Genomic DNA, 27,601 nt, shown 5'->3' on the forward strand with positions numbered 1-27,601 from the left:
CATTAAACCTATCTTCAATCGTACAGTCAATGAATCAAACATTATTCATTGATTCAATGAAAAAAACATCACATATTCATTTCATGAGACCAGTTGCGTTCATTCATTCAGAGAATCAAACTGCTCTCGTTCATTCAATGAAACAAACTACACCAGTTACTTCAGTGAGTAGAGCTGGCTTCAATGTCTCGAGTTAAACGCTTTCTGTCATTGAAACAATCTGCATTCATTCATCTATGGAATCAAACATCATTCGTGCAATCAATGAATCAAGCGTAATTCATAGATTGAATGAAGCAAACTTTACACAATCTGTAATGGAATTCGTTTACACTCTTTGAATGAGACAAACATTCTAAACACGTACATTTCATGACATACAAATGCATTCATTGATTCATTCATTGCATCAAACTTTAATCGTACATTCAATGAACCAACAGCTTTAGAGATTGAATGAATGAATGCGGTTAGATTTATGAAACGCATGTTTCAAGAATGTTAACTTGATTATTCAGAGATTAAACTGCATTCATTCTTTCATTGAATCATTCTTTCTTTCAATGAAACAAACTGCACATGATAATTCATCGATTACAGATTATTTCCTTAATACAAATGCCTCGAGCTGAACGCCTTCATTCAATCAAACACCCTGCATTCATTCATTATTGGAATCAAAAGTCAATCGTGCAATCTATGAATCAAGCGTTAATTCACTGATTCAATGAATCATTCTTGATTCATTGAATGAATCCTACCGCACTCATTCATTCCATGTAATAAACTGTACAAGCTATTTCAAGTAAATGAGCTAAAGTCATGATGTAACTGTCTCGAACTTAACGCATTAATTCAATGAAACAATCTGCACCAGTGAATTCATTGAATATAACTTCAATCGTACATTAATGAATCAAACATTATTCATTGATTCAATGAAACAAACATCACATATTCATTTCATGAGACCATTTACGTTCATTCATTCAGAGAATCAAACTGCTCTCGTTCATTCAATGAAACAAACTGCACCAGTTACTTTAGTGAGTAGAGCTGACTTCAATGTCTCGAGTTCAACGCTTTCAGTCAATGAAACAAACAAAATTCATTCATTCATGGAATCAAACATCATTTGTGCATTCAATGAATCAAGCGTAATTCATTGATTCGGTGAAACAAACTTTACACAGTCTGTAATGGAATCCTTTTGCACTCTTTGAATGAGATAAACATGCTAGACACGTTCACTTCATGACAATTGAATACATTCATTGATTCATTCATTGCATCAAACTTTCATCGTACATTCAATAAATTAACAGCTTGAGACATTGAATGAATGAATGCAGTTGGATCCATGAAACGCATGTTTCAAGAATGTTAACTTGATTATTCAGAGATTAAACTGCATGCGTTCTTTCTTCCAATGAAACAAACTGCACATGATAATTCAACGATTAGAGCTTATTTCCTTAATTCAAATGCATTCATTGAATGAAACAACCTGCTTTCATTCATTATTGGAATCAAAAGTCAATCCTACATTAAATGCATCAAACGTTATTCACTGATTCAATTAATCATTCCTAACAAAATCATTGAATGAATCCTACTGTTCTCATTCATTCTATGAAATAAACTATACAAGCTATTTCAAGTAAATGAGCTAATTACATGATGTAAATATCTCGACCTCAACGCCTTCATTCAATTCAACAAACTGTACTCATTCATTAAACCTATCTTCAATCGTACAGTCAATGAATCAAACATTATTCATTGATTCAATGAAACAAACTTTACACAGTCTGTAATGGAATCCTTTTGCACTCTTTGAATGAGATAAACATGCTAAACACGTTCACTTCATGACAATCGACTACATTCATTGATTCATTCATTGCATCAAACTTTAATCTTACATTCAATAAATCAACAGCTTGAGACATTGAATGAATGAATGCAGTTGGATCCATGAAACGAATGTGTCAAAAATGTTAACTTGATTATTCAGAGATTAAACTGCATTCGTTCTTTCATTGAATCAAACTGCATTCAATCTTTCTTCCAAATGAAACAAACTGCACATGATAATTCAACGATTAGAGATCATTTTTATCATAAAAATGCATTCATTCAATGAAACAACCTGATTTCATTCATTATTGGAATCAAAAGTCAATCCTACACTCATTGCAACAAACGTTATTGACTGATTCAATTAATCATTCTTAACAAAATCATTGAATGAATCCTAACGTTCTCATTCATTCTATGAAATAAACTATATCAGCTTTTTCAAGTAAATGAGCTAATTACATGATGTAAATATCTCGACCTCAACGCCTTCATTCAATGAAACACACTACACTCATTCATTAAACCTATCTTCAATCGTACAGTCAATGAATCAAACATTATTCATTGATTCAATGAAAAAAACATCACATATTCATTTCATGAGACCAGTTGCGTTCATTCATTCAGAGAATCAAACTGCTCTCGTTCATTCAATGAAACAAACTACACCAGTTACTTCAGTGAGTAGAGCTGGCTTCAATGTCTCGAGTTAAACGCTTTCTGTCATTGAAACAATCTGCATTCATTCATCTATGGAATCAAACATCATTCGTGCAATCAATGAATCAAGCGTAATTCATAGATTGAATGAAGCAAACTTTACACAATCTGTAATGGAATTCGTTTACACTCTTTGAATGAGACAAACATTCTAAACACGTACATTTCATGACATACAAATGCATTCATTGATTCATTCATTGCATCAAACTTTAATCGTACATTCAATGAACCAACAGCTTTAGAGATTGAATGAATGAATGCGGTTAGATTTATGAAACGCATGTTTCAAGAATGTTAACTTGATTATTCAGAGATTAAACTGCATTCATTCTTTCATTGAATCATTCTTTCTTTCAATGAAACAAACTGCACATGATAATTCATCGATTACAGATTATTTCCTTAATACAAATGCCTCGAGCTGAACGCCTTCATTCAATCAAACACCCTGCATTCATTCATTATTGGAATCAAAAGTCAATCGTGCAATCTATGAATCAAGCGTTAATTCACTGATTCAATGAATCATTCTTGATTCATTGAATGAATCCTACCGCACTCATTCATTCCATGTAATAAACTGTACAAGCTATTTCAAGTAAATGAGCTAAAGTCATGATGTAACTGTCTCGAACTTAACGCATTAATTCAATGAAACAATCTGCACCAGTGAATTCATTGAATATAACTTCAATCGTACATTAATGAATCAAACATTATTCATTGATTCAATGAAACAAACATCACATATTCATTTCATGAGACCATTTACGTTCATTCATTCAGAGAATCAAACTGCTCTCGTTCATTCAATGAAACAAACTGCACCAGTTACTTTAGTGAGTAGAGCTGACTTCAATGTCTCGAGTTCAACGCTTTCAGTCAATGAAACAAACAAAATTCATTCATTCATGGAATCAAACATCATTTGTGCATTCAATGAATCAAGCGTAATTCATTGATTCGGTGAAACAAACTTTACACAGTCTGTAATGGAATCCTTTTGCACTCTTTGAATGAGATAAACATGCTAGACACGTTCACTTCATGACAATTGAATACATTCATTGATTCATTCATTGCATCAAACTTTCATCGTACATTCAATAAATTAACAGCTTGAGACATTGAATGAATGAATGCAGTTGGATCCATGAAACGCATGTTTCAAGAATGTTAACTTGATTATTCAGAGATTAAACTGCATGCGTTCTTTCTTCCAATGAAACAAACTGCACATGATAATTCAACGATTAGAGCTTATTTCCTTAATTCAAATGCATTCATTGAATGAAACAACCTGCTTTCATTCATTATTGGAATCAAAAGTCAATCCTACATTAAATGCATCAAACGTTATTCACTGATTCAATTAATCATTCCTAACAAAATCATTGAATGAATCCTACTGTTCTCATTCATTCTATGAAATCAACTATACAAGCTATTTCAAGTAAATGAGCTAATTACATGATGTAAATATCTCGACGTCAACGCCTTCATTCAATTCAACAAACTGTACTCATTCATTAAACCTATCTTCAATCGTACAGTCAATGAATCAAACATTATTCATTGATTCAATGAAACAAACTTTACACAGTCTGTAATGGAATCCTTTTGCACTCTTTGAATGAGATAAACATGCTAAACACGTTCACTTCATGACAATCGACTACATTCATTGATTCATTCATTGCATCAAACTTTAATCTTACATTCAATAAATCAACAGCTTGAGACATTGAATGAATGAATGCAGTTGGATCCATGAAACGAATGTGTCAAAAATGTTAACTTGATTATTCAGAGATTAAACTGCATTCGTTCTTTCATTGAATCAAACTGCATTCATTCTTTCTTCCAAATGAAACAAACTGCACATGATAATTCAACGATTAGAGATTATTTTTATCATAAAAATGCATTCATTCAATGAAACAACCTGATTTCATTCATTATTGGAATCAAAAGTCAATCCTACACTCATTGCAACAAACGTTATTGACTGATTCAATTAATCATTCTTAACAAAATCATTGAATGAATCGTAACGTTCTCATTCATTCTATGAAATAAACTATATAAGCTTTTTCAAGTAAATGAGCTAATTACATGATGTAAATATCTCGACCTCAACGCCTTCATTCAATGAAACACACTACACTCATTCATTAAACCTATCTTCAATCGTACAGTCAATGAATCAAACATTATTCATTGATTCAATGAAAAAAACATCACATATTCATTTCATGAGACCAGTTGCGTTCATTCATTCAGAGAATCAAACTGCTCTCGTTCATTCAATGAAACAAACTACACCAGTTACTTCAGTGAGTAGAGCTGACTTCAATGTCTCGAGTTAAACGCTTTCAGTCATTGAAACAATCTGCATTCATTCATCTATGGAATCAAACATCATTCGTGCAATCAATGAATCAAGCGTAATTCATAGATTGAATGAAGCAAACTTTACACAATCTGTAATGGAATTCGTTTACACTCTTTGAATGAGACAAACATTCTAAACACGTACATTTCATGACATACAAATGCATTCATTGATTCATTCATTGCATCAAACTTTAATCGTACATTCAATGAACCAACAGCTTTAGAGATTGAATGAATGAATGCGGTTAGATTTATGAAACGCATGTTTCAAGAATGTTAACTTGATTATTCAGAGATTAAACTGCATTCATTCTTTCATTGAATCATTCTTTCTTTCAATGAAACAAACTGCACATGATAATTCATCGATTACAGATTATTTCCTTAATACAAATGCCTCGAGCTGAACGCCTTCATTCAATCAAACACCCTGCATTCATTCATTATTGGAATCAAAAGTCAATCGTGCAATCTATGAATCAAGCGTTAATTCACTGATTCAATGAATCATTCTTGATTCATTGAATGAATCCTACCGCACTCATTCATTCCATGTAATAAACTGTACAAGCTATTTCAAGTAAATGAGCTAAAGTCATGATGTAACTGTCTCGAACTTAACGCATTAATTCAATGAAACAATCTGCACCAGTGAATTCATTCAATATAACTTCAATCGTACATTAATGAATCAAACATTATTCATTGATTCAATGAAACAAACATCACATATTCATTTCATGAGACCATTAACGTTCATTCAATCAGAGAATCAAACTGCTCTCGTTCATTTAATGAAACAAACTGCACCAGTTACTTTAGTGAGTAGAGCTGACTTCAATGTCTCGAGTTCAACGCTTTCAGTCAATGAAACAAACAAAATTCATTCATTCATGGAATCAAACATCATTTGTGCATTCAATGAATCAAGCGTAATTCATTGATTCGATGAAACAAACTTTACACAGTCTGTAATGGAATCCTTTTGCACTCTTTGAATGAGATAAACATGCTAGACACGTTCACTTCATGACAATTGAATACATTCATTGATTCATTCATTGCATCAAACTTTCATCGTACATTCAATAAATTAACAGCTTGAGACATTGAATGAATGAATGCAGTTGGATCCATGAAACGCATGTTTCAAGAATGTTAACTTGATTATTCAGAGATTAAACTGCATGCGTTCTTTCTTCCAATGCAACAAACTGCACATGATAATTCAACGATTAGAGCTTATTTCCTTAATTCAAATGCATTCATTGAATGAAACAACCTGCTTTCATTCATTATTGGAACCAAAAATCAATCCTACATTTAATGCATCAAACGTTATTCACTGATTCAATTAATCATTCCTAAAAAAATCATTGAATGAATCCTACTGTTCTCATTCATTCTATGAAATAAACTATACAAGCTATTTCAAGTAAATGAGCTAATTACATGATGTAAATATCTCGACCTCAACGCCTTCATTCAATGCAACAAACTGCACTCATTCATTAAACCTATCTTCAATCGTACAGTCAATGAATCAAACATTATTCATTGATTCAATGAAACAAACTTTACACAGTCTGTAATGGAATCCTTTTGCACTCTTTGAATGAGATAAACATGCTAAACACGTTCACTTCATGACAATCGACTACATTCATTGATTCATTCATTGCATCAAACTTTAATCTTACATTCAATAAATCAACAGCTTGAGACATTGAATGAATGAATGCAGTTGGATCCATGAAACGAATGTGTCAAAAATGTTAACTTGATTATTCAGAGATTAAACTGCATTCGTTCTTTCATTGAATCAAACTGCATTCATTCTTTCTTCCAAATGAGACAAACTGCACAAGATAATTGAACGATTAGAGATTATTTCCTTAATAAAAATGCATTCATTCAATGAAACAACCTGATTTCATTCATTATTGGAATCAAAAGTCAATCCTACACTCAATGCAACAAACGTTATTGACTGATTCAATTAATCATTCTTAACAAAATCATTGAATGAATCCTAACGTTCTCATTCATTCTATGAAATAAACTATATAAGCTTTTTCAAGTAAATGAGCTAATTACATGATGTAAATATCTCGACCTCAACGCCTTCATTCAATGAAACACACTACACTCATTCATTAAACCTATCTTCAATCGTACAGTCAATGAATCAAACATTATTCATTGATTCAATGAAAAAAACATCACATATTCATTTCATGAGACCAGTTGCGTTCATTCATTCAGAGAATCAAACTGCTCTCGTTCATTCAATGAAACAAACTACACCAGTTACTTCAGTGAGTAGAGCTGACTTCAATGTCTCGAGTTAAACGCTTTCAGTCATTGAAACAATCTGCATTTATTCACCTATGGAATCAAACATCATTCGTGCAATCAATGAATCAAGCGGAATTCATAGATTGAATGAAACAAACTTTACACAATCTGTAATGGAATTCTTTTGCACTCTTTGAATGAGACAAACATTCTAAACACGTACATTTCATGACATACAAATGCATTCATTGATTCATTCATTGCATCAAACTTTAATCGTACATTCAATGAACCAACAGCTTGAGAGATTGAATGAATGAATGCGGTTGGATTTATGAAACGCATGTTTCAAGAATGTTAACTTGATTATTCAGAGATTAAACTGCATTCATTCTTTCATTAAATCATTCTTTCTTTCAATGAAACAAACTGCACATGATAATTCAACGATTACAGATTATTTCCTTAATACAAATGCCTCGAGCTGAACGCCTTCATTCAATCAAACACCCTGCATTCATTCATTATTGGAATCAAAAGTCAATCGTGCAATCTATGAATCAAGCGTTAATTCACTGATTCAATGAATCATTCTTGATTCATTGAATGAATCCTACCGCACTCATTCATTCTATGTAATAAACTGTACAAGCTATTTCAAGTAAATGAGCTAAAGTCATGATGTAACTGTCTCGAACTTAACGCATTAATTCAATGAAACAATCTGCACCAGTGAATTCATTCAATATAACTTCAATCGTACATTAATGAATCAAACATTATTCATTGATTCAATGAAACAAACATCACATATTCATTTCATGAGACCATTAACGTTCATTCAATCAGAGAATCAAACTGCTCTCGTTCATTTAATGAAACAAACTGCACCAGTTACTTTAGTGAGTAGAGCTGACTTCAATGTCTCGAGTTCAACGCTTTCAGTCAATGAAACAAACAAAATTCATTCATTCATGGAATCAGACATCATTTGTGCATTCAATGAATCAAGCGTAATTCATTGATTCGATGAAACAAACTTTACACAGTCTGTAATGGAATCCTTTTGCACTCTTTGAATGAGATAAACATGCTAGACACGTTCACTTCATGACAATCGACTACATTCATTGATTCATTCATTGCATCAAACTTTAATCTTACATTCAATAAATCAACAGCTTGAGACATTGAATGAATGAATGCAGTTGGATCCATGAAACGAATGTGTCAAAAATGTTAACTTGATTATTCAGAGATTAAACTGCATTGGTTCTTTCATTGAATCAAACTGCATTCATTCTTTCTTCGAAATGAAACAAACTGCACATGATAATTCAACGATTAGAGATTATTTTTATCATAAAAATGCATTCATTCAATGAAACAACCTGATTTCATTCATTATTGGAATCAAAAGTCAATCCTACACTCAATGCAACAAACGTTATTGACTGATTCAATTAATCATTCTTAACAAAATCATTGAATGAATCCTAACGTTCTCATTCATTCTATGAAATAAACTATACAAGCTTTTTCAAGTAAATGAGCTAATTACATGATGTAAATATCTCGACCTCAACGCCTTCATTCAATGAAACACACTACACTCATTCATTAAACCTATCTTCAATCGTACAGTCAATGAATCAAACATTATTCATTGATTCAATGAAAAAAACATCACATATTCATTTCATGAGACCAGTTGCGTTCATTCATTCAGAGAATCAAACTGCTCTCGTTCATTCAATGAAACAAACTACACCAGTTACTTCAGTGAGTAGAGCTGACTTCAATGTCTCGAGTTAAACGCTTTCAGTCATTGAAATAATCTGCATTCATTCATCTATGGAATCAAACATCATTCGTGCAATCAATGAATCAAGCGTAATTCATAGATTGAATGAAGCAAACTTTACACAATCTGTAATGGAATCCTTTTGCACTCTTTGAATGAGATAAACATGCTAAACACGTTCACTTCATGACAATCGACTACATTCATTGATTCATTCATTGCATCAAACTTTAATCTTACATTCAATAAATCAACAGCTTGAGACATTGAATGAATGAAGGCAGTTGGATCCATGAAACGAATGTGTCAAAAATGTTAACTTGATTATTCACAGATTAAACTGCATTCGTTCTTTCATTGAATCAAACTGCATTCATTCTTTCTTCCAAATGAAACAAACTGCACAAGATAATTGAACGATTAGAGATTATTTCCTTAATAAAAATGCATTCATTCAATGAAACAACCTGATTTCATTCATTATTGGAATCAAAAGTCAATCCTACACTCAATGCAACAAACGTTATTGACTGATTCAATTAATCATTCTTAACAAAATCATTGAATGAATCCTAACGTTCTCATTCATTCTATGAAATAAACTATATAAGCTTTTTCAAGTAAATGAGCTAATTACATGATGTAAATATCTCGACCTCAACGCCTTCATTCAATGAAACACACTACACTCATTCATTAAACCTATCTTCAATCGTACAGTCAATGAATCAAACATTATTCATTGATTCAATGAAAAAAACATCACTTATTCATTTCATGAGACCAGTTGCGTTCATTCATTCAGAGAATCAAACTGCTCTCGTTCATTCAATGAAACAAACTACACCAGTTACTTCAGTGAGTAGAGCTGACTTCAATGTCTCGAGTTAAACGCTTTCAGTCATTGAAACAATCTGCATTCATTCATCTATGGAATCAAACATCATTCGTGCAATCAATGAATCAAGCGTAATTCATAGATTGAATGAAGCAAACTTTACACAATCTGTAATGGAATTCGTTTACACTCTTTGAATGAGACAAACATTCTAAACACGTACATTTCATGACATACAAATGCATTCATTGATTCATTCATTGCATCAAACTTTAATCGTACATTCAATGAACCAACAGCTTTAGAGATTGAATGAATGAATGCGGTTAGATTTATGAAACGCATGTTTCAAGAATGTTAACTTGATTATTCAGAGATTAAACTGCATTCATTCTTTCATTGAATCATTCTTTCTTTCAATGAAACAAACTGCACATGATAATTCATCGATTACAGATTATTTCCTTAATACAAATGCCTCGAGCTGAACGCCTTCATTCAATCAAACACCCTGCATTCATTCATTATTGGAATCAAAAGTCAATCGTGCAATCTATGAATCAAGCGTTAATTCACTGATTCAATGAATCATTCTTGATTCATTGAATGAATCCTACCGCACTCATTCATTCCATGTAATAAACTGTACAAGCTATTTCAAGTAAATGAGCTAAAGTCATGATGTAACTGTCTCGAACTTAACGCATTAATTCAATGAAACAATCTGCACCAGTGAATTCATTGAATATAACTTCAATCGTACATTAATGAATCAAACATTATTCACTGATTCAATGAAACAAACATCACATATTCATTTCATGAGACTATTTACGTTCATTCATTCAGAGAATCAAACTGCTCTCGTTCATTCAATGAAACAAACTGCACCAGTTACTTTAGTGAGTAGAGCTGACTTCAATGTCTCGAGTTCAACGCTTTCAGTCAATGAAACAAACAAAATTCATTCATTCATGGAATCAAACATCATTTGTGCATTCAATGAATCAAGCGTAATTCATTGATTCGGTGAAACAAACTTTACACAGTCTGTAATGGAATCCTTTTGCACTCTTTGAATGAGATAAACATGCTAGACACGTTCACTTCATGACAATTGAATACATTCATTGATTCATTCATTGCATCAAACTTTCATCGTACATTCAATAAATTAACAGCTTGAGACATTGAATGAATGAATGCAGTTGGATCCATGAAACGCATGTTTCAAGAATGTTAACTTGATTATTCAGAGATTAAACTGCATGCGTTCTTTCTTCCAATGAAACAAACTGCACATGATAATTCAACGATTAGAGCTTATTTCCTTAATTCAAATGCATTCATTGAATGAAACAACCTGCTTTCATTCATTATTGGAATCAAAAGTCAATCCTACATTAAATGCATCAAACGTTATTCACTGATTCAATTAATCATTCCTAACAAAATCATTGAATGAATCCTACTGTTCTCATTCATTCTATGAAATAAACTATACAAGCTATTTCAAGTAAATGAGCTAATTACATGATGTAAATATCTCGACCTCAACGCCTTCATTCAATTCAACAAACTGTACTCATTCATTAAACCTATCTTCAATCGTACAGTCAATGAATCAAACATTATTCATTGATTCAATGAAACAAACTTTACACAGTCTGTAATGGAATCCTTTTGCACTCTTTGAATGAGATAAACATGCTAAACACGTTCACTTCATGACAATCGACTACATTCATTGATTCATTCATTGCATCAAACTTTAATCTTACATTCAATAAATCAACAGCTTGAGACATTGAATGAATGAATGCAGTTGGATCCATGAAACGAATGTGTCAAAAATGTTAACTTGATTATTCAGAGATTAAACTGCATTCGTTCTTTCATTGAATCAAACTGCATTCATTCTTTCTTCCAAATGAAACAAACTGCACATGATAATTCAACGATTAGAGATTATTTTTATCATAAAAATGCATTCATTCAATGAAACAACCTGATTTCATTCATTATTGGAATCAAAAGTCAATCCTACACTCATTGCAACAAACGTTATTGACTGATTCAATTAATCATTCTTAACAAAATCATTGAATGAATCCTAACGTTCTCATTCATTCTATGAAATAAACTATATAAGCTTTTTCAAGTAAATGAGCTAATTACATGATGTAAATATCTCGACCTCAACGCCTTCATTCAATGAAACACACTACACTCATTCATTAAACCTATCTTCAATCGTACAGTCAATGAATCAAACATTATTCATTGATTCAATGAAAAAAACATCACATATTCATTTCATGAGACCAGTTGCGTTCATTCATTCAGAGAATCAAACTGCTCTCGTTCATTCAATGAAACAAACTACACCAGTTACTTCAGTGAGTAGAGCTGACTTCAATGTCTCGAGTTAAACGCTTTCAGTCATTGAAACAATCTGCATTCATTCATCTATGGAATCAAACATCATTCGTGCAATCAATGAATCAAGCGTAATTCATAGATTGAATGAAGCAAACTTTACACAATCTGTAATGGAATTCGTTTACACTCTTTGAATGAGACAAACATTCTAAACACGTACATTTCATGACATACAAATGCATTCATTGATTCATTCATTGCATCAAACTTTAATCGTACATTCAATGAACCAAAAGCTTTAGAGATTGAATGAATGAATGCGGTTAGATTTATGAACCGCATGTTTCAAGAATGTTAACTTGATTATTCAGAGATTAAACTGCATTCATTCTTTCATTGAATCATTCTTTCTTTCAATGAAACAAACTGCACATGATAATTCATCGATTACAGATTATTTCCTTAATACAAATGCCTCGAGCTGAACGCCTTCATTCAATCAAACACCCTGCATTCATTCATTATTGGAATCAAAAGTCAATCGTGCAATCTATGAATCAAGCGTTAATTCACTGATTCAATGAATCATTCTTGATTCATTGAATGAATCCTACCGCACTCATTCATTCCATGTAATAAACTGTACAAGCTATTTCAAGTAAATGAGCTAAAGTCATGATGTAACTGTCTCGAACTTAACGCATTAATTCAATGAAACAATCTGCACCAGTGAATTCATTCAATATAACTTCAATCGTACATTAATGAATCAAACATTATTCATTGATTCAATGAAACAAACATCACATATTCATTTCATGAGACCATTAACGTTCATTCAATCAGAGAATCAAACTGCTCTCGTTCATTTAATGAAACAAACTGCACCAGTTACTTTAGTGAGTAGAGCTGACTTCAATGTCTCGAGTTCAACGCTTTCAGTCAATGAAACAAACAAAATTCATTCATTCATGGAATCAGACATCATTTGTGCATTCAATGAATCAAGCGTAATTCATTGATTCGATGAAACAAACTTTACACAGTCTGTAATGGAATCCTTTTGCACTCTTTGAATGAGATAAACATGCTAGACACGTTCACTTCATGACAATCGACTACATTCATTGATTCATTCATTGCATCAAACTTTAATCTTACATTCAATAAATCAACAGCTTGAGACATTGAATGAATGAATGCAGTTGGATCCATGAAACGAATGTGTCAAAAATGTTAACTTGATTATTCAGAGATTAAACTGCATTGGTTCTTTCATTGAATCAAACTGCATTCATTCTTTCTTCCAAATGAAACAAACTGCACATGATAATTCAACGATTAGAGATTATTTTTATCATAAAAATGCATTCATTCAATGAAACAACCTGATTTCATTCATTATTGGAATCAAAAGTCAATCCTACACTCAATGCAACAAACGTTATTGACTGATTCAATTAATCATTCTTAACAAAATCATTGAATGAATCCTAACGTTCTCATTCATTCTATGAAATAAACTATACAAGCTTTTTCAAGTAAATGAGCTAATTACATGATGTAAATATCTCGACCTCAACGCCTTCATTCAATGAAACACACTACACTCATTCATTAAACCTATCTTCAATCGTACAGTCAATGAATCAAACATTATTCATTGATTCAATGAAAAAAACATCACATATTCATTTCATGAGACCAGTTGCGTTCATTCATTCAGAGAATCAAACTGCTCTCGTTCATTCAATGAAACAAACTACACCAGTTACTTCAGTGAGTAGAGCTGACTTCAATGTCTCGAGTTAAACGCTTTCAGTCATTGAAATAATCTGCATTCATTCATCTATGGAATCAAACATCATTCGTGCAATCAATGAATCAAGCGTAATTCATAGATTGAATGAAGCAAACTTTACACAATCTGTAATGGAATCCTTTTGCACTCTTTGAATGAGATAAACATGCTAAACACGTTCACTTCATGACAATCGACTACATTCATTGATTCATTCATTGCATCAAACTTTAATCTTACATTCAATAAATCAACAGCTTGAGACATTGAATGAATGAATGCAGTTGGATCCATGAAACGAATGTGTCAAAAATGTTAACTTGATTATTCAGAGATTAAACTGCATTCGTTCTTTCATTGAATCAAACTGCATTCATTCTTTCTTCCAAATGAAACAAACTGCACAAGATAATTGAACGATTAGAGATTATTTCCTTAATAAAAATGCATTCATTCAATGAAACAACCTGATTTCATTCATTATTGGAATCAAAAGTCAATCCTACACTCAATGCAACAAACGTTATTGACTGATTCAATTAATCATTCTTAACAAAATCATTGAATGAATCCTAACGTTCTCATTCATTCTATGAAATAAACTATATAAGCTTTTTCAAGTAAATGAGCTAATTACATGATGTAAATATCTCGACCTCAACGCCTTCATTCAATGAAACACACTACACTCATTCATTAAACCTATCTTCAATCGTACAGTCAATGAATCAAACATTATTCATTGATTCAATGAAAAAAACATCACTTATTCATTTCATGAGACCAGTTGCGTTCATTCATTCAGAGAATCAAACTGCTCTCGTTCATTCAATGAAACAAACTACACCAGTTACTTCAGTGAGTAGAGCTGACTTCAATGTCTCGAGTTAAACGCTTTCAGTCATTGAAACAATCTGCATTCATTCATCTATGGAATCAAACATCATTCGTGCAATCAATGAATCAAGCGTAATTCATAGATTGAATGAAGCAAACTTTACACAATCTGTAATGGAATTCGTTTACACTCTTTGAATGAGACAAACATTCTAAACACGTACATTTCATGACATACAAATGCATTCATTGATTCATTCATTGCATCAAACTTTAATCGTACATTCAATGAACCAACAGCTTTAGAGATTGAATGAATGAATGCGGTTAGATTTATGAAACGCATGTTTCAAGAATGTTAACTTGATTATTCAGAGATTAAACTGCATTCATTCTTTCATTGAATCATTCTTTCTTTCAATGAAACAAACTGCACATGATAATTCATCGATTACAGATTATTTCCTTAATACAAATGCCTCGAGCTGAACGCCTTCATTCAATCAAACACCCTGCATTCATTCATTATTGGAATCAAAAGTCAATCGTGCAATCTATGAATCAAGCGTTAATTCACTGATTCAATGAATCATTCTTGATTCATTGAATGAATCCTACCGCACTCATTCATTCCATGTAATAAACTGTACAAGCTATTTCAAGTAAATGAGCTAAAGTCATGATGTAACTGTCTCGAACTTAACGCATTAATTCAATGAAACAATCTGCACCAGTGAATTCATTGAATATAACTTCAATCGTACATTAATGAATCAAACATTATTCACTGATTCAATGAAACAAACATCACATATTCATTTCATGAGACTATTTACGTTCATTCATTCAGAGAATCAAACTGCTCTCGTTCATTCAATGAAACAAACTGCACCAGTTACTTTAGTGAGTAGAGCTGACTTCAATGTCTCGAGTTCAACGCTTTCAGTCAATGAAACAAACAAAATTCATTCATTCATGGAATCAAACATCATTTGTGCATTCAATGAATCAAGCGTAATTCATTGATTCGGTGAAACAAACTTTACACAGTCTGTAATGGAATCCTTTTGCACTCTTTGAATGAGATAAACATGCTAGACACGTTCACTTCATGACAATTGAATACATTCATTGATTCATTCATTGCATCAAACTTTCATCGTACATTCAATAAATTAACAGCTTGAGACATTGAATGAATGAATGCAGTTGGATCCATGAAACGCATGTTTCAAGAATGTTAACTTGATTATTCAGAGATTAAACTGCATGCGTTCTTTCTTCCAATGAAACAAACTGCACATGATAATTCAACGATTAGAGCTTATTTCCTTAATTCAAATGCATTCATTGAATGAAACAACCTGCTTTCATTCATTATTGGAATCAAAAGTCAATCCTACATTAAATGCATCAAACGTTATTCACTGATTCAATTAATCATTCCTAACAAAATCATTGAATGAATCCTACTGTTCTCATTCATTCTATGAAATAAACTATACAAGCTATTTCAAGTAAATGAGCTAATTACATGATGTAAATATCTCGACCTCAACGCCTTCATTCAATTCAACAAACTGTACTCATTCATTAAACCTATCTTCAATCGTACAGTCAATGAATCAAACATTATTCATTGATTCAATGAAACAAACTTTACACAGTCTGTAATGGAATCCTTTTGCACTCTTTGAATGAGATAAACATGCTAAACACGTTCACTTCATGACAATCGACTACATTCATTGATTCATTCATTGCATCAAACTTTAATCTTACATTCAATAAATCAACAGCTTGAGACATTGAATGAATGAATGCAGTTGGATCCATGAAACGAATGTGTCAAAAATGTTAACTTGATTATTCAGAGATTAAACTGCATTCGTTCTTTCATTGAATCAAACTGCATTCATTCTTTCTTCCAAATGAAACAAACTGCACATGATAATTCAACGATTAGAGATTATTTTTATCATAAAAATGCATTCATTCAATGAAACAACCTGATTTCATTCATTATTGGAATCAAAAGTCAATCCTACACTCATTGCAACAAACGTTATTGACTGATTCAATTAATCATTCTTAACAAAATCATTGAATGAATCCTAACGTTCTCATTCATTCTATGAAATAAACTATATAAGCTTTTTCAAGTAAATGAGCTAATTACATGATGTAAATATCTCGACCTCAACGCCTTCATTCAATGAAACACACTACACTCATTCATTAAACCTATCTTCAATCGTACAGTCAATGAATCAAACATTATTCATTGATTCAATGAAAAAAACATCACATATTCATTTCATGAGACCAGTTGCGTTCATTCATTCAGAGAATCAAACTGCTCTCGTTCATTCAATGAAACAAACTACACCAGTTACTTCAGTGAGTAGAGCTGACTTCAATGTCTCGAGTTAAACGCTTTCAGTCATTGAAACAATCTGCATTCATTCATCTATGGAATCAAACATCATTCGTGCAATCAATGAATCAAGCGTAATTCATAGATTGAATGAAGCAAACTTTACACAATCTGTAATGGAATTCGTTTACACTCTTTGAATGAGACAAACATTCTAAACACGTACATTTCATGACATACAAATGCATTCATTGATTCATTCATTGCATCAAACTTTAATCGTACATTCAATGAACCAAAAGCTTTAGAGATTGAATGAATGAATGCGGTTAGATTTATGAACCGCATGTTTCAAGAATGTTAACTTGATTATTCAGAGATTAAACTGCATTCATTCTTTCATTGAATCATTCTTTCTTTCAATGAAACAAACTGCACATGATAATTCATCGATTACAGATTATTTCCTTAATACAAATGCCTCGAGCTGAACGCCTTCATTCAATCAAACACCCTGCATTCATTCATTATTGGAATCAAAAGTCAATCGTGCAATCTATGAATCAAGCGTTAATTCACTGATTCAATGAATCATTCTTGATTCATTGAATGAATCCTACCGCACTCATTCATTCCATGTAATAAACTGTACAAGCTATTTCAAGTAAATGAGCTAAAGTCATGATGTAACTGTCTCGAACTTAACGCATTAATTCAATGAAACAATCTGCACCAGTGAATTCATTCAATATAACTTCAATCGTACATTAATGAATCAAACATTATTCATTGATTCAATGAAACAAACATCACATATTCATTTCATGAGACCATTAACGTTCATTCAATCAGAGAATCAAACTGCTCTCGTTCATTTAATGAAACAAACTGCACCAGTTACTTTAGTGAGTAGAGCTGACTTCAATGTCTCGAGTTCAACGCTTTCAGTCAATGAAACAAACAAAATTCATTCATTCATGGAATCAGACATCATTTGTGCATTCAATGAATCAAGCGTAATTCATTGATTCGATGAAACAAACTTTACACAGTCTGTAATGGAATCCTTTTGCACTCTTTGAATGAGATAAACATGCTAGACACGTTCACTTCATGACAATCGACTACATTCATTGATTCATTCATTGCATCAAACTTTAATCTTACATTCAATAAATCAACAGCTTGAGACATTGAATGAATGAATGCAGTTGGATCCATGAAACGAATGTGTCAAAAATGTTAACTTGATTATTCAGAGATTAAACTGCATTGGTTCTTTCATTGAATCAAACTGCATTCATTCTTTCTTCCAAATGAAACAAACTGCACATGATAATTCAACGATTAGAGATTATTTTTATCATAAAAATGCATTCATTCAATGAAACAACCTGATTTCATTCATTATTGGAATCAAAAGTCAATCCTACACTCAATGCAACAAACGTTATTGACTGATTCAATTAATCATTCTTAACAAAATCATTGAATGAATCCTAACGTTCTCATTCATTCTATGAAATAAACTATACAAGCTTTTTCAAGTAAATGAGCTAATTACATGATGTAAATATCTCGACCTCAACGCCTTCATTCAATGAAACACACTACACTCATTCATTAAACCTATCTTCAATCGTACAGTCAATGAATCAAACATTATTCATTGATTCAATGAAAAAAACATCACATATTCATTTCATGAGACCAGTTGCGTTCATTCATTCAGAGAATCAAACTGCTCTCGTTCATTCAATGAAACAAACTACACCAGTTACTTCAGTGAGTAGAGCTGACTTCAATGTCTCGAGTTAAACGCTTTCAGTCATTGAAATAATCTGCATTCATTCATCTATGGAATCAAACATCATTCGTGCAATCAATGAATCAAGCGTAATTCATAGATTGAATGAAGCAAACTTTACACAATCTGTAATGGAATCCTTTTGCACTCTTTGAATGAGATAAACATGCTAAACACGTTCACTTCATGACAATCGACTACATTCATTGATTCATTCATTGCATCAAACTTTAATCTTACATTCAATAAATCAACAGCTTGAGACATTGAATGAATGAATGCAGTTGGATCCATGAAACGAATGTGTCAAAAATGTTAACTTGATTATTCACAGATTAAACTGCATTCGTTCTTTCATTGAATCAAACTGCATTCATTCTTTCTTCCAAATGAAACAAACTGCACAAGATAATTGAACGATTAGAGATTATTTCCTTAATAAAAATGCATTCATTCAATGAAACAACCTGATTTCATTCATTATTGGAATCAAAAGTCAATCCTACACTCAATGCAACAAACGTTATTGACTGATTCAATTAATCATTCTTAACAAAATCATTGAATGAATCCTAACGTTCTCATTCATTCTATGAAATAAACTATATAAGCTTTTTCAAGTAAATGAGCTAATTACATGATGTAAATATCTCGACCTCAACGCCTTCATTCAATGAAACACACTACACTCATTCATTAAACCTATCTTCAATCGTACAGTCAATGAATCAAACATTATTCATTGATTCAATGAAAAAAACATCACTTATTCATTTCATGAGACCAGTTGCGTTCATTCATTCAGAGAATCAAACTGCTCTCGTTCATTCAATGAAACAAACTACACCAGTTACTTCAGTGAGTAGAGCTGACTTCAATGTCTCGAGTTAAACGCTTTCAGTCATTGAAACAATCTGCATTCATTCATCTATGGAATCAAACATCATTCGTGCAATCAATGAATCAAGCGTAATTCATAGATTGAATGAAGCAAACTTTACACAATCTGTAATGGAATTCGTTTACACTCTTTGAATGAGACAAACATTCTAAACACGTACATTTCATGACATACAAATGCATTCATTGATTCATTCATTGCATCAAACTTTAATCGTACATTCAATGAACCAACAGCTTTAGAGATTGAATGAATGAATGCGGTTAGATTTATGAAACGCATGTTTCAAGAATGTTAACTTGATTATTCAGAGATTAAACTGCATTCATTCTTTCATTGAATCATTCTTTCTTTCAATGAAACAAACTGCACATGATAATTCATCGATTACAGATTATTTCCTTAATACAAATGCCTCGAGCTGAACGCCTTCATTCAATCAAACACCCTGCATTCATTCATTATTGGAATCAAAAGTCAATCGTGCAATCTATGAATCAAGCGTTAATTCACTGATTCAATGAATCATTCTTGATTCATTGAATGAATCCTACCGCACTCATTTATTGTATGTAATAAACTGTACAAGCTATTTCAAGTAAATGAGCTAAAGTCATGATGTAACTGTCTCGAACTTAACGCATTAATTCAATGAAACAATCTGCACCAGTGAATTCATTGAATATAACTTCAATCGTACATTAATGAATCAAACATTATTCACTGATTCAATGAAACAAACATCACATATTCATTTCATGAGACTATTTACGTTCATTCATTCAGAGAATCAAACTGCTCTCGTTCATTCAATGAAACAAACTGCACCAGTTACTTTAGTGAGTAGAGCTGACTTCAATGTCTCGAGTTCAACGCTTTCAGTCAATGAAACAAACAAAATTCATTCATTCATGGAATCAAACATCATTTGTGCATTCAATGAATCAAGCGTAATTCATTGATTCGGTGAAACAAACTTTACACAGTCTGTAATGGAATCCTTTTGCACTCTTTGAATGAGATAAACATGCTAGACACGTTCACTTCATGACAATTGAATACATTCATTGATTCATTCATTGCATCAAACTTTCATCGTACATTCAATAAATTAACAGCTTGAGACATTGAATGAATGAATGCAGTTGGATCCATGAAACGCATGTTTCAAGAATGTTAACTTGATTATTCAGAGATTAAACTGCATGCGTTCTTTCTTCCAATGAAACAAACTGCACATGATAATTCAACGATTAGAGCTTATTTCCTTAATTCAAATGCATTCATTGAATGAAACAACCTGCTTTCATTCATTATTGGAATCAAAAGTCAATCCTACATTAAATGCATCAAACGTTATTCACTGATTCAATTAATCATTCCTAACAAAATCATTGAATGAATCCTACTGTTCTCATTCATTCTATGAAATAAACTATACAAGCTATTTCAAGTAAATGAGCTAATTACATGATGTAAATATCTCGACCTCAACGCCTTCATTCAATTCAACAAACTGTACTCATTCATTAAACCTATCTTCAATCGTACAGTCAATGAATCAAACATTATTCATTGATTCAATGAAACAAACTTTACACAGTCTGTAATGGAATCCTTTTGCACTCTTTGAATGAGATAAACATGCTAAACACGTTCACTTCATGACAATCGACTACATTCATTGATTCATTCATTGCATCAAACTTTAATCTTACATTCAATAAATCAACAGCTTGAGACATTGAATGAATGAATGCAGTTGGATCCATGAAACGAATGTGTCAAAAATGTTAACTTGATTATTCAGAGATTAAACTGCATTCGTTCTTTCATTGAATCAAACTGCATTCATTCTTTCTTCCAAATGAAACAAACTGCACATGATAATTCAACGATTAGAGATTATTTTTATCATAAAAATGCATTCATTCAATGAAACAACCTGATTTCATTCATTATTGGAATCAAAAGTCAATCCTACACTCAATGCAACAAACGTTATTGACTGATTCAATTAATCATTCTTAACAAAATCATTGAATGAATCCTAACGTTCTCATTCATTCTATGAAATAAACTATATAAGCTTTTTCAAGTAAATGAGCTAATTACATGATGTAAATATCTCGACCTCAACGCCTTCATTCAATGAAACACACTACACTCATTCATTAAACCTATCTTCAATCGTACAGTCAATGAATCAAACATTATTCATTGATTCAATGAAAAAAACATCACATATTCATTTCATGAGACCAGTTGCGTTCATTCATTCAGAGAATCAAACTGCTCTCGTTCATTCAATGAAACAAACTACACCAGTTACTTCAGTGAGTAGAGCTGACTTCAATGTCTCGAGTTAAACGCTTTCAGTCATTGAAACAATCTGCATTCATTCATCTATGGAATCAAACATCATTCGTGCAATCAATGAATCAAGCGTAATTCATAGATTGAATGAAGCAAACTTTACACAATCTGTAATGGAATTCGTTTACACTCTTTGAATGAGACAAACATTCTAAACACGTACATTTCATGACATACAAATGCATTCATTGATTCATTCATTGCATCAAACTTTAATCGTACATTCAATGAACCAAAAGCTTTAGAGATTGAATGAATGAATGCGGTTAGATTTATGAACCGCATGTTTCAAGAATGTTAACTTGATTATTCAGAGATTAAACTGCATTCATTCTTTCATTGAATCATTCTTTCTTTCAATGAAACAAACTGCACATGATAATTCATCGATTACAGATTATTTCCTTAATACAAATGCCTCGAGCTGAACGCCTTCATTCAATCAAACACCCTGCATTCATTCATTATTGGAATCAAAAGTCAATCGTGCAATCTATGAATCAAGCGTTAATTCACTGATTCAATGAATCATTCTTGATTCATTGAATGAATCCTACCGCACTCATTCATTCCATGTAATAAACTGTACAAGCTATTTCAAGTAAATGAGCTAAAGTCATGATGTAACTGTCTCGAACTTAACGCATTAATTCAATGAAACAATCTGCACCAGTGAATTCATTCAATATAACTTCAATCGTACATTAATGAATCAAACATTATTCATTGATTCAATGAAACAAACATCACATATTCATTTCATGAGACCATTAACGTTCATTCAATCAGAGAATCAAACTGCTCTCGTTCATTTAATGAAACAAACTGCACCAGTTACTTTAGTGAGTAGAGCTGACTTCAATGTCTCGAGTTCAACGCTTTCAGTCAATGAAACAAACAAAATTCATTCATTCATGGAATCAGACATCATTTGTGCATTCAATGAATCAAGCGTAATTCATTGATTCGATGAAACAAACTTTACACAGTCTGTAATGGAATCCTTTTGCACTCTTTGAATGAGATAAACATGCTAGACACGTTCACTTCATGACAATTGAATACATTCATTGATTCATTCATTGCCTCAAACTTTCATCGTACATTCAATAAATTAACAGCTTGAGACATTGAATGAATGAATGCAGTTGGATCCATGAAACGCATGTTTCAAGAATGTTAACTTGATTATTCAGAGATTAAACTGCATGCGTTCTTTCTTCCAATGGAACAAACTGCACATGATAATTCAACGATTAGAGCTTATTTCCTTAATTCAAATGCATTCATTGAATGAAACAACCTGCTTTCATTCATTATTGGAATCAAAAGTCAATCCTACATTAAATGCATCAAACGTTATTCACTGATTCAATTAATCATTCCTAACAAAATCATTGAATGAATCCTACTGTTCTCATTCATTCTATGAAATAAACTATACAAGCTATTTCAAGTAAATGAGCTAATTACATGATGTAAATATCTCGACCTCAACGCCTTCATTCAATGCAACAAACTGCACTCATTCATTAAACCTATCTTCAATCGTACAGTCAATGAATCAAACATTATTCATTGATTCAATGAAACAAACTTTACACAGTCTGTAATGGAATCCTTTTGCACTCTTTGAATGAGATAAACATGCTAAACACGTTCACTTCATGACAATCGACTACATTCATTGATTCATTCATTGCATCAAACTTTAATCTTACATTCAATAAATCAACAGCTTGAGACATTGAATGAATGAATGCAGTTGGATCCATGAAACGAATGTGTCAAAAATGTTAACTTGATTATTCAGAGATTAAACTGCATTCGTTCTTTCATTGAATCAAACTGCATTCATTCTTTCTTCCAAATGAAACAAACTGCACATGATAATTCAACGATTAGAGATTATTTTTATCATAAAAATGCATTCATTCAATGAAACAACCTGATTTCATTCATTATTGGAATCAAAAGTCAATCCTACACTCAATGCAACAAACGTTATTGACTGATTCAATTAATCATTCTTAACAAAATCATTGAATGAATCCTAACGTTCTCATTCATTCTATGAAATAAACTATACAAGCTTTTTCAAGTAAATGAGCTAATTACATGATGTAAATATCTCGACCTCAACGCCTTCATTCAATGAAACACACTACACTCATTCATTAAACCTATCTTCAATCGTACAGTCAATGAATCAAACATAATTCATTGATTCAATGAAAAAAACATCACATATTCATTTCATGAGACCAGTTGCGTTCATTCATTCAGAGAATCAAACTGCTCTCGTTCATTCAATGAAACAAACTACACCAGTTACTTCAGTGAGTAGAGCTGACTTCAATGTCTCGAGTTAAACGCTTTCAGTCATTGAAATAATCTGCATTCATTCATCTATGGAATCAAACATCATTCGTGCAATCAATGAATCAAGCGTAATTCATAGATTGAATGAAGCAAACTTTACACAATCTGTAATGGAATCCTTTTGCACTCTTTGAATGAGATAAACATGCTAAACACGTTCACTTCATGACAATCGACTACATTCATTGATTCATTCATTGCATCAAACTTTAATCTTACATTCAATAAATCAACAGCTTGAGACATTGAATGAATGAATGCAGTTGGATCCATGAAACGAATGTGTCAAAAATGTTAACTTGATTATTCAGAGATTAAACTGCATTGGTTCTTTCATTGAATCAAACTGCATTCATTCTTTCTTCCAAATGAAACAAACTGCACAAGATAATTGAACGATTAGAGATTATTTCCTTAATAAAAATGCATTCATTCAATGAAACAACCTGATTTCATTCATTATTGGAATCAAAAGTCAATCCTACACTCAATGCAACAAACGTTATTGACTGATTCAATTAATCATTCTTAACAAAATCATTGAATGAATCCTAACGTTCTCATTCATTCTATGAAATAAACTATACAAGCTTTTTCAAGTAAATGAGCTAATTACATGATGTAAATATCTCGACCTCAACGCCTTCATTCAATGAAACACACTACACTCATTCATTAAACCTATCTTCAATCGTACAGTCAATGAATCAAACATTATTCATTGATTCAATGAAAAAAACATCACATATTCATTTCATGAGACCAGTTGCGTTCATTCATTCAGAGAATCAAACTGCTCTCGTTCATTCAATGAAACAAACTACACCAGTTACTTCAGTGAGTAGAGCTGACTTCAATGTCTCGAGTTAAACGCTTTCAGTCATTGAAATAATCTGCATTCATTCATCTATGGAATCAAACATCATTCGTGCAATCAATGAATCAAGCGTAATTCATAGATTGAATGAAGCAAACTTTACACAATCTGTAATGGAATCCTTTTGCACTCTTTGAATGAGATAAACATGCTAAACACGTTCACTTCATGACAATCGACTACATTCATTGATTCATTCATTGCATCAAACTTTAATCTTACATTCAATAAATCAACAGCTTGAGACATTGAATGAATGAATGCAGTTGGATCCATGAAACGAATGTGTCAAAAATGTTAACTTGATTATTCACAGATTAAACTGCATTCGTTCTTTCATTGAATCAAACTGCATTCATTCTTTCTTCCAAATGAAACAAACTGCACAAGATAATTGAACGATTAGAGATTATTTCCTTAATAAAAATGCATTCATTCAATGAAACAACCTGATTTCATTCATTATTGGAATCAAAAGTCAATCCTACACTCAATGCAACAAACGTTATTGACTGATTCAATTAATCATTCTTAACAAAATCATTGAATGAATCCTAACGTTCTCATTCATTCTATGAAATAAACTATATAAGCTTTTTCAAGTAAATGAGCTAATTACATGATGTAAATATCTCGACCTCAACGCCTTCATTCAATGAAACACACTACACTCATTCATTAAACCTATCTTCAATCGTACAGTCAATGAATCAAACATTATTCATTGATTCAATGAAAAAAACATCACTTATTCATTTCATGAGACCAGTTGCGTTCATTCATTCAGAGAATCAAACTGCTCTCGTTCATTCAATGAAACAAACTACACCAGTTACTTCAGTGAGTAGAGCTGACTTCAATGTCTCGAGTTAAACGCTTTCAGTCATTGAAACAATCTGCATTCATTCATCTATGGAATCAAACATCATTCGTGCAATCAATGAATCAAGCGTAATTCATAGATTGAATGAAGCAAACTTTACACAATCTGTAATGGAATTCGTTTACACTCTTTGAATGAGACAAACATTCTAAACACGTACATTTCATGACATACAAATGCATTCATTGATTCATTCATTGCATCAAACTTTAATCGTACATTCAATGAACCAACAGCTTTAGAGATTGAATGAATGAATGCGGTTAGATTTATGAAACGCATGTTTCAAGAATGTTAACTTGATTATTCAGAGATTAAACTGCATTCATTCTTTCATTGAATCATTCTTTCTTTCAATGAAACAAACTGCACATGATAATTCATCGATTACAGATTATTTCCTTAATACAAATGCCTCGAGCTGAACGCCTTCATTCAATCAAACACCCTGCATTCATTCATTATTGGAATCAAAAGTCAATCGTGCAATCTATGAATCAAGCGTTAATTCACTGATTCAATGAATCATTCTTGATTCATTGAATGAATCCTACCGCACTCATTCATTCCATGTAATAAACTGTACAAGCTATTTCAAGTAAATGAGCTAAAGTCATGATGTAACTGTCTCGAACTTAACGCATTAATTCAATGAAACAATCTGCACCAGTGAATTCATTGCATATAACTTCAATCGTACATTAATGAATCAAACATTATTCATTGATTCAATGAAACAAACATCACATATTCATTTCATGAGACTATTTACGTTCATTCATTCAGAGAATCAAACTGCTCTCGTTCATTCAATGAAACAAACTGCACCAGTTACTTTAGTGAGTAGAGCTGACTTCAATGTCTCGAGTTCAACGCTTTCAGTCAATGAAACAAACAAAATTCATTCATTCATGGAATCAAACATCATTTGTGCATTCAATGAATCAAGCGTAATTCATTGATTCGGTGAAACAAACTTTACACAGTCTGTAATGGAATCCTTTTGCACTCTTTGAATGAGATAAACATGCTAGACACGTTCACTTCATGACAAT

The sequence above is a fragment of the Chiloscyllium punctatum genome, chromosome 42 (assembly GCF_047496795.1).
Source record: "Chiloscyllium punctatum isolate Juve2018m chromosome 42, sChiPun1.3, whole genome shotgun sequence".
In the NCBI taxonomy this organism is placed as follows: domain Eukaryota; kingdom Metazoa; phylum Chordata; class Chondrichthyes; order Orectolobiformes; family Hemiscylliidae; genus Chiloscyllium; species Chiloscyllium punctatum.